Source organism: Cyanistes caeruleus, chromosome 3 (genome assembly GCF_971803275.1).
Source record: "Cyanistes caeruleus chromosome 3, bCyaCae1.hap1.1, whole genome shotgun sequence".
In the NCBI taxonomy this organism is placed as follows: Eukaryota; Metazoa; Chordata; class Aves; order Passeriformes; family Paridae; genus Cyanistes; species Cyanistes caeruleus.
The window spans coordinates 43,059,633-43,070,273 of record NC_141703.1 but is presented as its reverse complement, the minus strand read 5'-3'; the positions used below and the strand labels follow the sequence as shown (position 1 = coordinate 43,070,273).

General features: G+C 37.7%; 1 long non-coding RNA gene across 1 annotated transcript; it reads right to left on the bottom strand.

Moving 5' to 3' along the window:
* Window positions 1-266: 266 nt before the first annotated feature.
* Window positions 267-10,116, bottom strand: LOC147654116 (uncharacterized). Its single transcript, XR_015284469.1, has 3 exons — window positions 9,960-10,116; window positions 4,715-4,874; window positions 267-736 (listed from the first exon to the last, which is right to left on the bottom strand). It is a non-coding gene; the product is annotated as an uncharacterized LOC147654116 (long non-coding RNA).
* Between the last annotated feature and the right edge of the window lie 525 nt (window positions 10,117-10,641).

The window sequence follows — 10,641 nt, the reverse complement described above, 5'->3', positions numbered from 1 at the left end:
GCATGTTGACCTTGGTAGAAGTGAAGGAACAGGGACATGAACAAAAGAATCATAAATGAATACTGGCATTGTGCAGCACTGATGTGGAAAGTGGAAAAAAATCAAGTAAAATGTCTGCTCTCAACTCTTATTTCTGCTAGAGATGCCTGATGTTCTATAAACTTTTTTGATTTGCATGGAATCTCATTTTGATCAATGTCATTAAGCTTATGTTCAGTAGTCCATGGCAGAAGCCATGAGGTAGGAAGTACTCAGTTTTGGATTGATTGAATAAAGGTCCACGGTTTATTGGAACTTAATTTTCTTCCCACTAGAAAAAAACATAAGAATAAAATAGTTATTCCTTTCACTTTATTAATAACAATAATAACAAAAGAATAGTACTTCTGGTGTTCTTCCATTCATGGCTAGAAATTCTGCAATAACAGCCTTTCTATCAGTATTTTATCATTTCTGGATCTTGGCTGCAGATATAATCCTTAACAGGAAATTAAAAGCAAAGGCAAAGAATTAAGAATCTCCAGACTGCCCAGTGATTCAGAATTAATTTAAACCTTGGTTCAATCTTAATTTACCCTGTCTCCTTCTATTATATCCAGTATTTAAAAGAAACTTTGTTGCATCCTTTCAATATTTAAATATTACAGTAGAGTCATTCAGGAAAGGATTAATTTCTTTTATCTTGAGTTGCCTCAGAGGTAGTCATCTTGGTTGTGTCTTCAGTCAATGGAAAAAGCTAGAAACCAAGAAGATATTGATCTTATTCTATATTCTGGGTCACTCTCTAATCTAATTTATGATTGATCTGAATTAGATGAGCTGAATCTTGAATCATTGTTTGCTGTTACATGCAGTTAACATTTAGCTATATGTAAGTCTGCAATCTCAGACTTTGAAAACTAATTTCTTATTTTTTTCTTATGCATCTACATTCAAGAATTTAGCTTGGGTGTTCAGGATTCTGGAATCCATCCTAAGATTTTCTAGGGTTTTGAATAAAATTGTACTCTAGAACATGAATAGGTAACTATATCTGAAAATCTCTCCTCTAAAATTCTGACTTGAAAGCTCTTTCTATGATGTCAGCATAAGCACAACAGTTAAAGGTTGTGTGCTCACTGAGATGCATAAAAAGACAAGAGATACCTCTTAAAATAAATTATTTTTTACAAAAACTTAAGGACAGCCATTACAAATGCTGAATGTTTGCATCATTGTCAGAGTCTAAGGAAATAGTTCTTCAAAGAAAAAACATAAGAATAACAAATAGGGCAAGCTGACTTGCAAAAAAACCCCACTTCTACCACAGCAAGTAAAATGCCACTTGTCCTGCAAAATAACTTTTATCAGTCTTAGCAGCTGCCAAGCAATGTACTTGTCCTGAAGTGAGTTAGATACTCTTGATACTCTGTGGTCTTTACTATGCCTCCTTTATCTCACAAGGGTGTTTGCAATTGCATCACAGAGATGTTTCTGAAGATGACAAGGATTTGGGTTCTAAAGACTATATATAGTTTCTGGACATAAAAAGGGAAATTTTGGTAGGAAGTTGGAAGTATTTCACATATTTTTTTTTTATTGTGTAAACAGGTCATTTGTCTAAGCCAGGTATAGCTGGATCTGATAAGGAGAGATATGCACTTTTAAAAGCCCTGTATAGGCATTTGAGACAAATAGGGTAACTATCTTCCTGTTAACCACTAAGTCACTAGATCTTCCTGTTCACATTGAAATTTTTTCTTTACATGTATGTAAAAGTACAATGTTTTATTTAGGTACTTATTTTCAAATATCATTATAAAAATACCACGTAGAAATACATAGGAATATCTTTGGCAGTGGTAGTATTACATGTTGTAAAAAAAAAAAAATTAAAATCTTAGTTACGAAGGTAGCATATATGTAGAATGAATATCATTCTGTGGGAATCCTGACTTCTGTAAGAGGAAGGCCCTTGGTCAGTTCTTGAGCCCGGTTGGTTTTGTATAAAGGGAAAGTAGGTCTGATTTTCTTATGAGTATAATCCTGAACGCTGAGTGTTCAAAATGGAAAAACTCTGATTTAGTTTTCTTTCCATCAGAATCATAAGATACAAAGAAATGTTCTGTACCTAAGTCTTGTCCCAACACAGATTCAAGCTAGAGACATAGTATTTGTCTATCTAGATGTTTATTCTGGATAACCATCAGGATTCCCCTGAGGTCTTGAAATTATACATTAAGATTTTAATATTTCAATGACAAATACTCAAATTTTACTACTTTGGCTATTTAAATTACCTAAGAGACATAGCAGTTAAAACTGTTGGGCATTAACTGCATATACACATCATCACTAAAAAAGAATCAAATTAATTAAAAAAAAAAAAGGCTTGGAAATATCTTTCTATTGTAACTTAGAATCTAAAGGTGTTCTAATTCCTTGCTAATAGGTTCCATAAATAAGACTAGTGCTTTATCATTTCAGGGTTAAAATTGCCTAGGAAAGGACACTATGCATACAAAATTTAAATGGCCTGACTGAATTAAAATATAATGCAAGAGAGAGCCCTGCTGGCCAAGCTTAATAAATACAATTCCTATTTTAGTAGTCTAAATAAATAATTTACCTTAAAATAAATAGGTGAAAGGCACATTCTGGAATATTTGCCTTCAATTTTAATGGTTCACTGAGAAATTCAAAAACATATTATGCAGTGTAGCTGCTTCATTATCCCATTGCCCCTGGTAGTGGTGCTATGATGTAACATCCTCCTTAGTGGAATAAATGGGCTATGAAATGTTTTACCACAAGAAAGCAGGGAAGCCCCCTCACTCCCTGCTTCTGGGTGCTCTAAAAATGTGAGAATAAATATGAATTTCTAAGTTGCTAATCACTCTGTATTGCATACCCAGGAAGTTTTAGTTAAACAGAAGCAAGAATTATGCAGAAAAAAAAAATAGAATGATGAAAAGGAAATCCTTTTCTGCTTCATATGGGCAGGAAGGAATATAAAAATATTTATGCAGCTTAACTAAACATCTGAACTATAGCTTTCTGAAATATACTTCTGTCATGTGTGGGTGGTGGTGGGGGTTGCAGGTGTTTCAGCAGATTTTACATGTACTTAAATTTGTTTTTCTGTATAAAAGCAAGAAAAATTCCGCTACAGTTGGATTTATATAAAGCTGTATTAAGCAGACCAGCATCAGCTCAAAATGAAGGTCAGCATAAGCAGTAGACAATGCTGGAAAGACTTAATTACTGGAAGAAAAGAAGAAACAAAAAAAAAATTATTGTCTCAATTTACTTTATAGTTTAGCAGATATATTAATCTCAGTCGTCAGTTTATAAAACAATCGCTACAAGAGAAAAAATTGAGACTGGAGTAGAAGCAAAATGATTTCTTTATGCCTGTATATTTTTTTAGAGAAATGTTCTCCTAACCTTCCATTCAAAGCATCAGTGATAGCTCAGTGAAAAGCAGGTGCAGCACGAAATATTTTTTTATATGGAATACTAATTTCCTAAACTAACTCATTCAGTAGTTCAATCTAGGTATCTCATGCAATACAAGGCACTGTAAGAAATCCACAGTACCTGCATGTGGTTGGCAGACTTGACACAGAACCTACAGCAGACCCACAGCCATCTGGAGCACCAGGTGGAGGTCATAGAAAATACGTTACAGCCTCCCAAATGGCAATAAAAATCTTTGATTAAGGTTTAAGATACTTGTGCACAAAGGTGTCTAATCTCTTGTTACAATTCAGGGGGGTGCTAAGGGAAGAATCAGTTACCTAAATGTAAACCACCCTATGAAAGTTGCCTCAGGGAAACCTGTCTGGCCTGTGACTTAGTTTGTTGGATGAGAATCTCCCTGGATCATACCTGTTTGCCTTCTGTAGATATCCTAGACAGCCTGCAACACCTCAAATAACTATGTTATTTGAAGTCTAGAAGTCTACACTAGACTAGAAGCCTACTAGAAGTCTACACATAGGGAAGAGAACCAAGCTCCCTCTCAGTACCGACAGTAAAGACTAGAGTGCAATCCAGCTCTTTAGGCAAGACACATTTACATCTGGATTGGAGAATATCCCTGAGAATAAACAACTATATTGGCTGAATTGCCCCTAATTATAATCGCACTTTAGATGAGTTAAGTGGCTGGTTAAGTAACCTTTTGCTGTTTGTTCATTAGGATAAAAAATTAAAAGTTCGTACTGATTGTAGTTCTTTGCTGGGAAAATGTAAGACAAGAGGTGTACAAGGCAATTCTTTGAAATGTTAATTTTGCAAAAAAATTAAGTAAACCAGACAGAATAAAAATATAAATATAAATTAAATTAATTTCATTTATGGTTTACAAATGCAGACCTCTAGTTGTTTTTAATGGATGAGTTGGGTCCTGCTAAGACTATACATTTTAGATATATATGACTTTGTACATAAAACAAGGAATCTAGAGTGTGAATAAAGATGAACACATACTTGAGGGCAAAACAGGAAATGTGGCCTGTACAGTCAGTCTGTACATCTTGTACCACAAACCCAAATAACAGGTTTTGTGATGCAATGGCAAAAATTTAAATAGGAGATTACCTGTGGTCCTAAACAATATATACAGGAGCTAAAAAATATCATTAGTATTTACAAATACACTCACTAGAAGTACATAAAACCACCTTCTGTATTTTAGCAAGCAATCATTGGATGCAATCCAATTACTTACTGCACAGATGCTGTGCAGGTACACAGTGCACCCATGACAACTGCTTTGCCACTGTTGTTGCTGACAGGCTGTGTATTCATAAATTCATGGGAAAAATACTGGCATTTTCATCTCTTCTTTTCATCCTTCTTCATTTCTGTATCTTTTGAAATAATGTGGCCTAAAAAAGAGAAGAGCAAATGGATTATGTATTTTTAATGTATAAAATGGCATAATGATGTTCTAACTAGCAATTCCCAATGTCCAGTTTCTTATTTGATTTTTATTATGCAATGAGCTAATATTTTCACAAAAGTATCCACAGTAAATTCAAGGTCTTTCTTTTCAGCTACAGTGGTCAATTCTGAGCCCACTGTTACTTTATAAGAGATATAAATAAAGTAACAGGAAATTTAAAAGCTAGGTCAGATCATGTCACTAATACAAAGCTTATTTCTACATATGAATGAGCAGCTAAGGAAGACCCAACTTAAAGCTTCTCAGCTGTGTAAGCAAAAGTGAATTTACAATAGGCTGGATAGATGAGAAGTGTTACATGAAATTTGAAATTTTTCACCTTACATATGGTAAGGTGAAAGTGAGAAGCATCCATCCCTGCAACCACTTCAGGATGGAGAGCCTAATTCTCACTAGAGCTGTTCATCCTTCTGCTGCGCAGGCAGGAGAATACTGACAGCCATCAAAGTCCAATGTATTGGTTTTCCCCACCCTGATATATTACTATAGCTTAGTAGCAGAAACTTCCATCTGCTTGCTCCTTTTTGTCCGCTTTATTCTCACAGTCCCTTCCAACTGCTTCAAGCACTTGCAGCCACCACCAGCTGAGCACACCTTCTGTGCAGGAGCAGCATGACTGCACACCAAATGAAAAGCATGGCCAGTGACCCACAGGGCTGGCTGGCTGAGGGAGTACTTTGAGCTCACTCACCAGTTGATCCCTAAAGGTAGTGGGAAAAGGAATTTGTGCAGGCAGGACAAGAAGGTATTGCAGCTTGCCATATAACTTCAAGATACAAATGAAGTGCACTGTAATACCCAAGGTGGGACTGACAAGCTGAATAGGACAGAGCAAATCAGTCCCACATCTACCACAAATAAGTAAATCCATAGTTAAGTGAGATTTAATCAAACATTATGCAAATGTTTTGGGAAGTTCAGGCTTCACTCCAGTTCTCAACCCTGAGTGCTATTCTTTGGTGATGCCAGACCTAGAAATTATTTTTTGATTGCTTGTTTTGTGTGCTTTTCTTCAGACTCCTAAATCATCTATCACTTCCTATAGAATCCTTCATGTTATACAACACTGAATACTTCTACACATTTTGAGCATACCCAGCAGTCAGCCATCACATCACGCTCCCCAGAGCATGCTGCAGCTTACAGAATTACAGCTGACCTTATTCAAATAGATTCAGTGTTCCTTGCTTGTCATGTTTATGACCAGGTCAATCTTGATGTCACTTTTGTGATCTGAATGATAACATTTCCCACTGACTACAGTGCATCTGCTTTTTACCACATGCTCTTAAAACTTCTTGGAATCTCTACCTGCATCAGCATTGCCTTCAAACTAGATATGTGGAATCATTTTTTTTTTTTTATGATAAGGGTGGTGAAACACTGGATCAGGTTTCCCACAGAGGCTGTAGTTGCCAAATGCTGGAAACATTCAAGGTCAGGTTGGACAGGGCTCTGAGGAATGTATTCTAGTTGCAAATGGCTCTGTTCATTGCAGGGTCGGGGGAGAATTAGATGACTTTTAAAAGTCACTTCCAACTCATCTGTTATGGTACTGAGATGCCTTGATTAGGGGAGAGTCCTCCATGGCCTAAGTGTTGTACCTGATCATCATTGCTTTGTCCAAGATAAAATACTTCCTTTTCATTTAGACATCTTACTGGAAGATCTCAAATGAAAAATTAATTCCTTTCCTTCTAACTAGCGTAGCTCATTAATCAATATGTCAAAGCCATTAATTTTAAATGGAACTCCTGAAGAATACCCAAAGGTATGTTGTCCTAATTAAATGAGTTGCTCAAAGCTTGACTCCAAGAATCATCTTGTGACTTAATGGGAAAGATGGGGGAAATATAAAGGTATGCCCATATACTGTGCAAAAAGAAGTTTTGGGTGGGAAAGGAGGCAAGTTTTGTGGTTTTGCTATCTTCTAGTCCAGCTTAATATCTCTTTCAGGTTACCCCAGTCTTTGAAGAATTTTTTCCTTTACATATTCAACTGAAATCCATAGAAGCAAGAGACTCAACAGAGTGACAAATCGTTTCTAGTTCATTAAAAATTTTGATAAAATATTCTCATTATTTTCCAGTTCCTATCAACTCGCTGTTATACAGGCATGAATATTTTAGAAAATTGAGGAAACCACTGAAAATAACATAAACCTCAGTAAAGAAAGAGAAAACACGTAACTTCTCTGAATGTCCCCATCTTGCAGTCAGTCAGGTATCTAGTTAACACTTCTGAGATAACAACCAATATAATTTCATTGTTAGTGCACACGAAGGTGTTATTTCTTAAAAATTGCATGTCCCTTACTCTTTTTTTTTCTTTTATATCATTCAGCAGTAATTTTTCTGCTTCAAGAATTTGTGTCTGAATTACCTGCAATATTGTATGAAAACTTGCTCCTTAAATTTGTTATTTTCTCATTCCTGTTCAGGTTTGATGTTTCTTTTCATCATACATGCCTGTGCATTTTAGTGGGGCAGTCAAGTGTTCTGACACTGATGAATAATTTAGCATTCTCAGTATACCTCTCCTGCATAATTCTGAAGCCTGCTTTTTGCATCACTGTACAGCCTTCTCTGTTTCTGTCATACCTTTTTGCTTCACAAAATACAAAGTGTGTAGCAGAAAATTCAGCCCCGTAAATCTGACTTTTTGCCATAGGAGAGCCCCAGGCATTGTGGGAGCTCTGCTCTCTACATCCTGTCCTCCCTCTTTGCGCCTCAGGAGGAGAAATGGAGAGTGTGGGGGGAGAGATAGAACCCGAGAGCCCCATGCAAGGCCTGTCTGAGGAGTCCATGCTCAGCATGGGTGTGCTGCTCCTCAAGGACCTGCAAGCATCACAGGTCAGCTGTGACTCAGATCCCTGCATGAGTAATGCTGTAAATCAACCAAACAGTTATTGAAGATACACAGACTTAATGAAAATTTTCTGGAAAGCCTAAATGTTCTTTTAGATAAATAAAGATGACTGTCTACAATGAAAAATCAGACTATTTTAGCAACACAAGGGAGATATAGGCAGTAGAGAACAGGAAAAAAGGCTTTACTTTAAAATAAAAAAGCCAAACTAAACAGAGATTTAAGTAATAATTCCAATGCCCTCAATTCTTTGAGGGAAAGGGGGAAGGGGGAAGGGGGAAGGGATTAAAAAGAAACCCAGAAACTCTGGTCTCATATGCTTGTAAACAAATCCCTGTGAAGTCAATGAAAACTATGAAAAGATACAGACACAGAGCTTGGGACCTTGCTGTTTTATGGCATAGCTGTGAAAACTGGGAATTAAATATTTTAAATATAGAACTTCTGTGTTATTCCCTACATGCGTCTCACTGAACCTTAATGGAGCCTTCCAGCTGATCAGGAATAGTCACTCAGTACTAAGTGGGAGCCTACAGTATCTGAGTTACCTGCTCAGAGCTGGATTCTATATTGTGGGATCTTGAGATCAAGGCTTAGCAAATCACAAATGGTGCTGGGCACCTGTGAAAGGAGAAAGCACACCCAGGGTGCTTCAAAATGAGGAATGGTATTTGTATTTTCTAGTCCAGGTCATCTGAATGTCTGAGTGAATGAATGCCTGAATGAATCTCAGTCTTCTTGTCTGAATTACCAAACAGATGTCAATAAGAATCTTCCAGAAGTAATTAATCTTATTTTTCTCAGAAACTTGTTATAGGAAAGAATATTGAAGATAATCTGTCTCATTTTTTTGACCTAGAGGGAATATACTCTATAGATGTGAGTATATATATATATATATATATATATATATATATACACATTAGCTACCATAAAAATGGCATTTTTATATGAGAGATTGTCTCATGGAAACATAGAAACAATAGTTTTAGTTAGAGAGGACTTTTAAAGGTCACCTAGTCCAATCCCCCTGCAGTGTGCAAGGATATCTTCTAATCCAGGGTGCTTAGAGGTCTGTCCAACAAGACTTTGAATGTTTCTAGGGATGGGACATCTCTCACTTCTCTGGGCAACCTGTTCCAGTATTTTACTTCAGTACAAAAATGTTCTTCCTTATCTCTAGTCTGAATCCATCCTTTCCTAGTTTAAATCCATTACTTCTGTAAAATGTCCCTCTGTGGCTTTCTTTTACAACCCCTTTAGATACTGGAATGCTGTTTGAAGGTCTCTGTAGTCTTCTCTTCTTCAGTCTCAACTACTTCAAGTCTCTCAGCCTGTCTTCATAAGAGAGGTGTTCTAGCCCTCTGACCATCCTCATGGTTGCACTTGAGTAGGTCCCTGTTCTTCTTGTGCTGCACACTCCAGATCTGAATGGAGAATTCCAGGTGGGGTTTCAGAGGAGCAGAGTAGGGAGAGGATCATCTCTCTCGACCTTCTGGCCATACTGCTTTTCACTCAGCCCAGGATACAATTGCTTTCCCAGGCTTCATGTGCACATCATTGGGCTATGTGGAGTTTTTCAAAGACTGGTTCTCCCAAGTACCTCCACTCAGTGTTTCTCTCGATCTGTTCATCCCCCATCCCATACTGAGAACAGGAGTTAACCCACCCCGGGTGCACTTGGCCCCATTGAATTTCATAAGGTTGCCATGGGCCCAGTTCTTGAGTTTGTCCAGGTCCCTCTGGAAGATACCACATCTCTCAGTTTAACAACAGTACCATTCAACTTTTGTCATCTGGTGGTACATTCAATCCCACTCCTTCCATCCTACTCTTAATTTGGGTATTCACCTTTTGGGTAGTCATCTTTGCCTTACAAGACTGTGATTCCACAGGCAATAATACTGGTGTTAAGTTCAGGAATGTGCACACAACCCTTTAAGATGACAGTGTTTTTGCATACCATGGACCTGCTATCTGATATCTGATAATTGTATCTTGGCCAGCATACCCCCTTTTACAGTGTGTAGTTATCCTTGTGTCATTACAACTGTACACACAGGAGCTTGCCTGCAACAAGGGTAGAACTTCTGGTTTTCATTTAAACAAATACATGCAGAAACAGTTTGGTGAGAAGTACCTTAATAGCTGTTGCAGTCCACAACCTCAGGATCTCGTCCAGGGAAGCAACAGGATTCTGTGGACCAGCATGGAACACCAACGAGATGGGCCTTTGTTCCTGAAACCATTTATTCAGCATGGGAACAAACTCAGATCCACAACAGAGAGCCCCAAACAAAGGCAGGGCAGGGGTTTTTGAAGGACAGAACTCCTGAGGGCCTCCACCCTTGAGGGTGGAGTTCAGGGTCAGGGTCCAGTAGAAGCACACCAAAGGAGAAACCCCCAGGGACTCAAACCCAATCAGAACTCCTGGGCCGCCCTTCACAAGGGGTTTGGGGTGGGACAATGTAACTCTTTTGCCTCCCCGAGGCCACAAATAGCACCAAACTGATACCATCTCTCACATTGCTTTTGCCTCTTGCCTGACCCACAGCTGTAGAATGAGTTGATGACTAGCAGCAGCGGTGTAACATGGCACTACGTGAGGTTGTAACACAGTTACATAACATTTTATCACTTTAGAGCATATGATTAATAGATTGTTCATAAATTTTCAGCTTTACTGTAGCTACCAACACCATTAAGTTGTGTAGATTATTCAGATTCTCTCAGCTGCTTGTCTTTCTTTTTCTTCAGGATCTTGAGCATCCACTGCATTGTAAATCTGTATCTCAGCTACATCCAGAAAACTTTTCTTTACT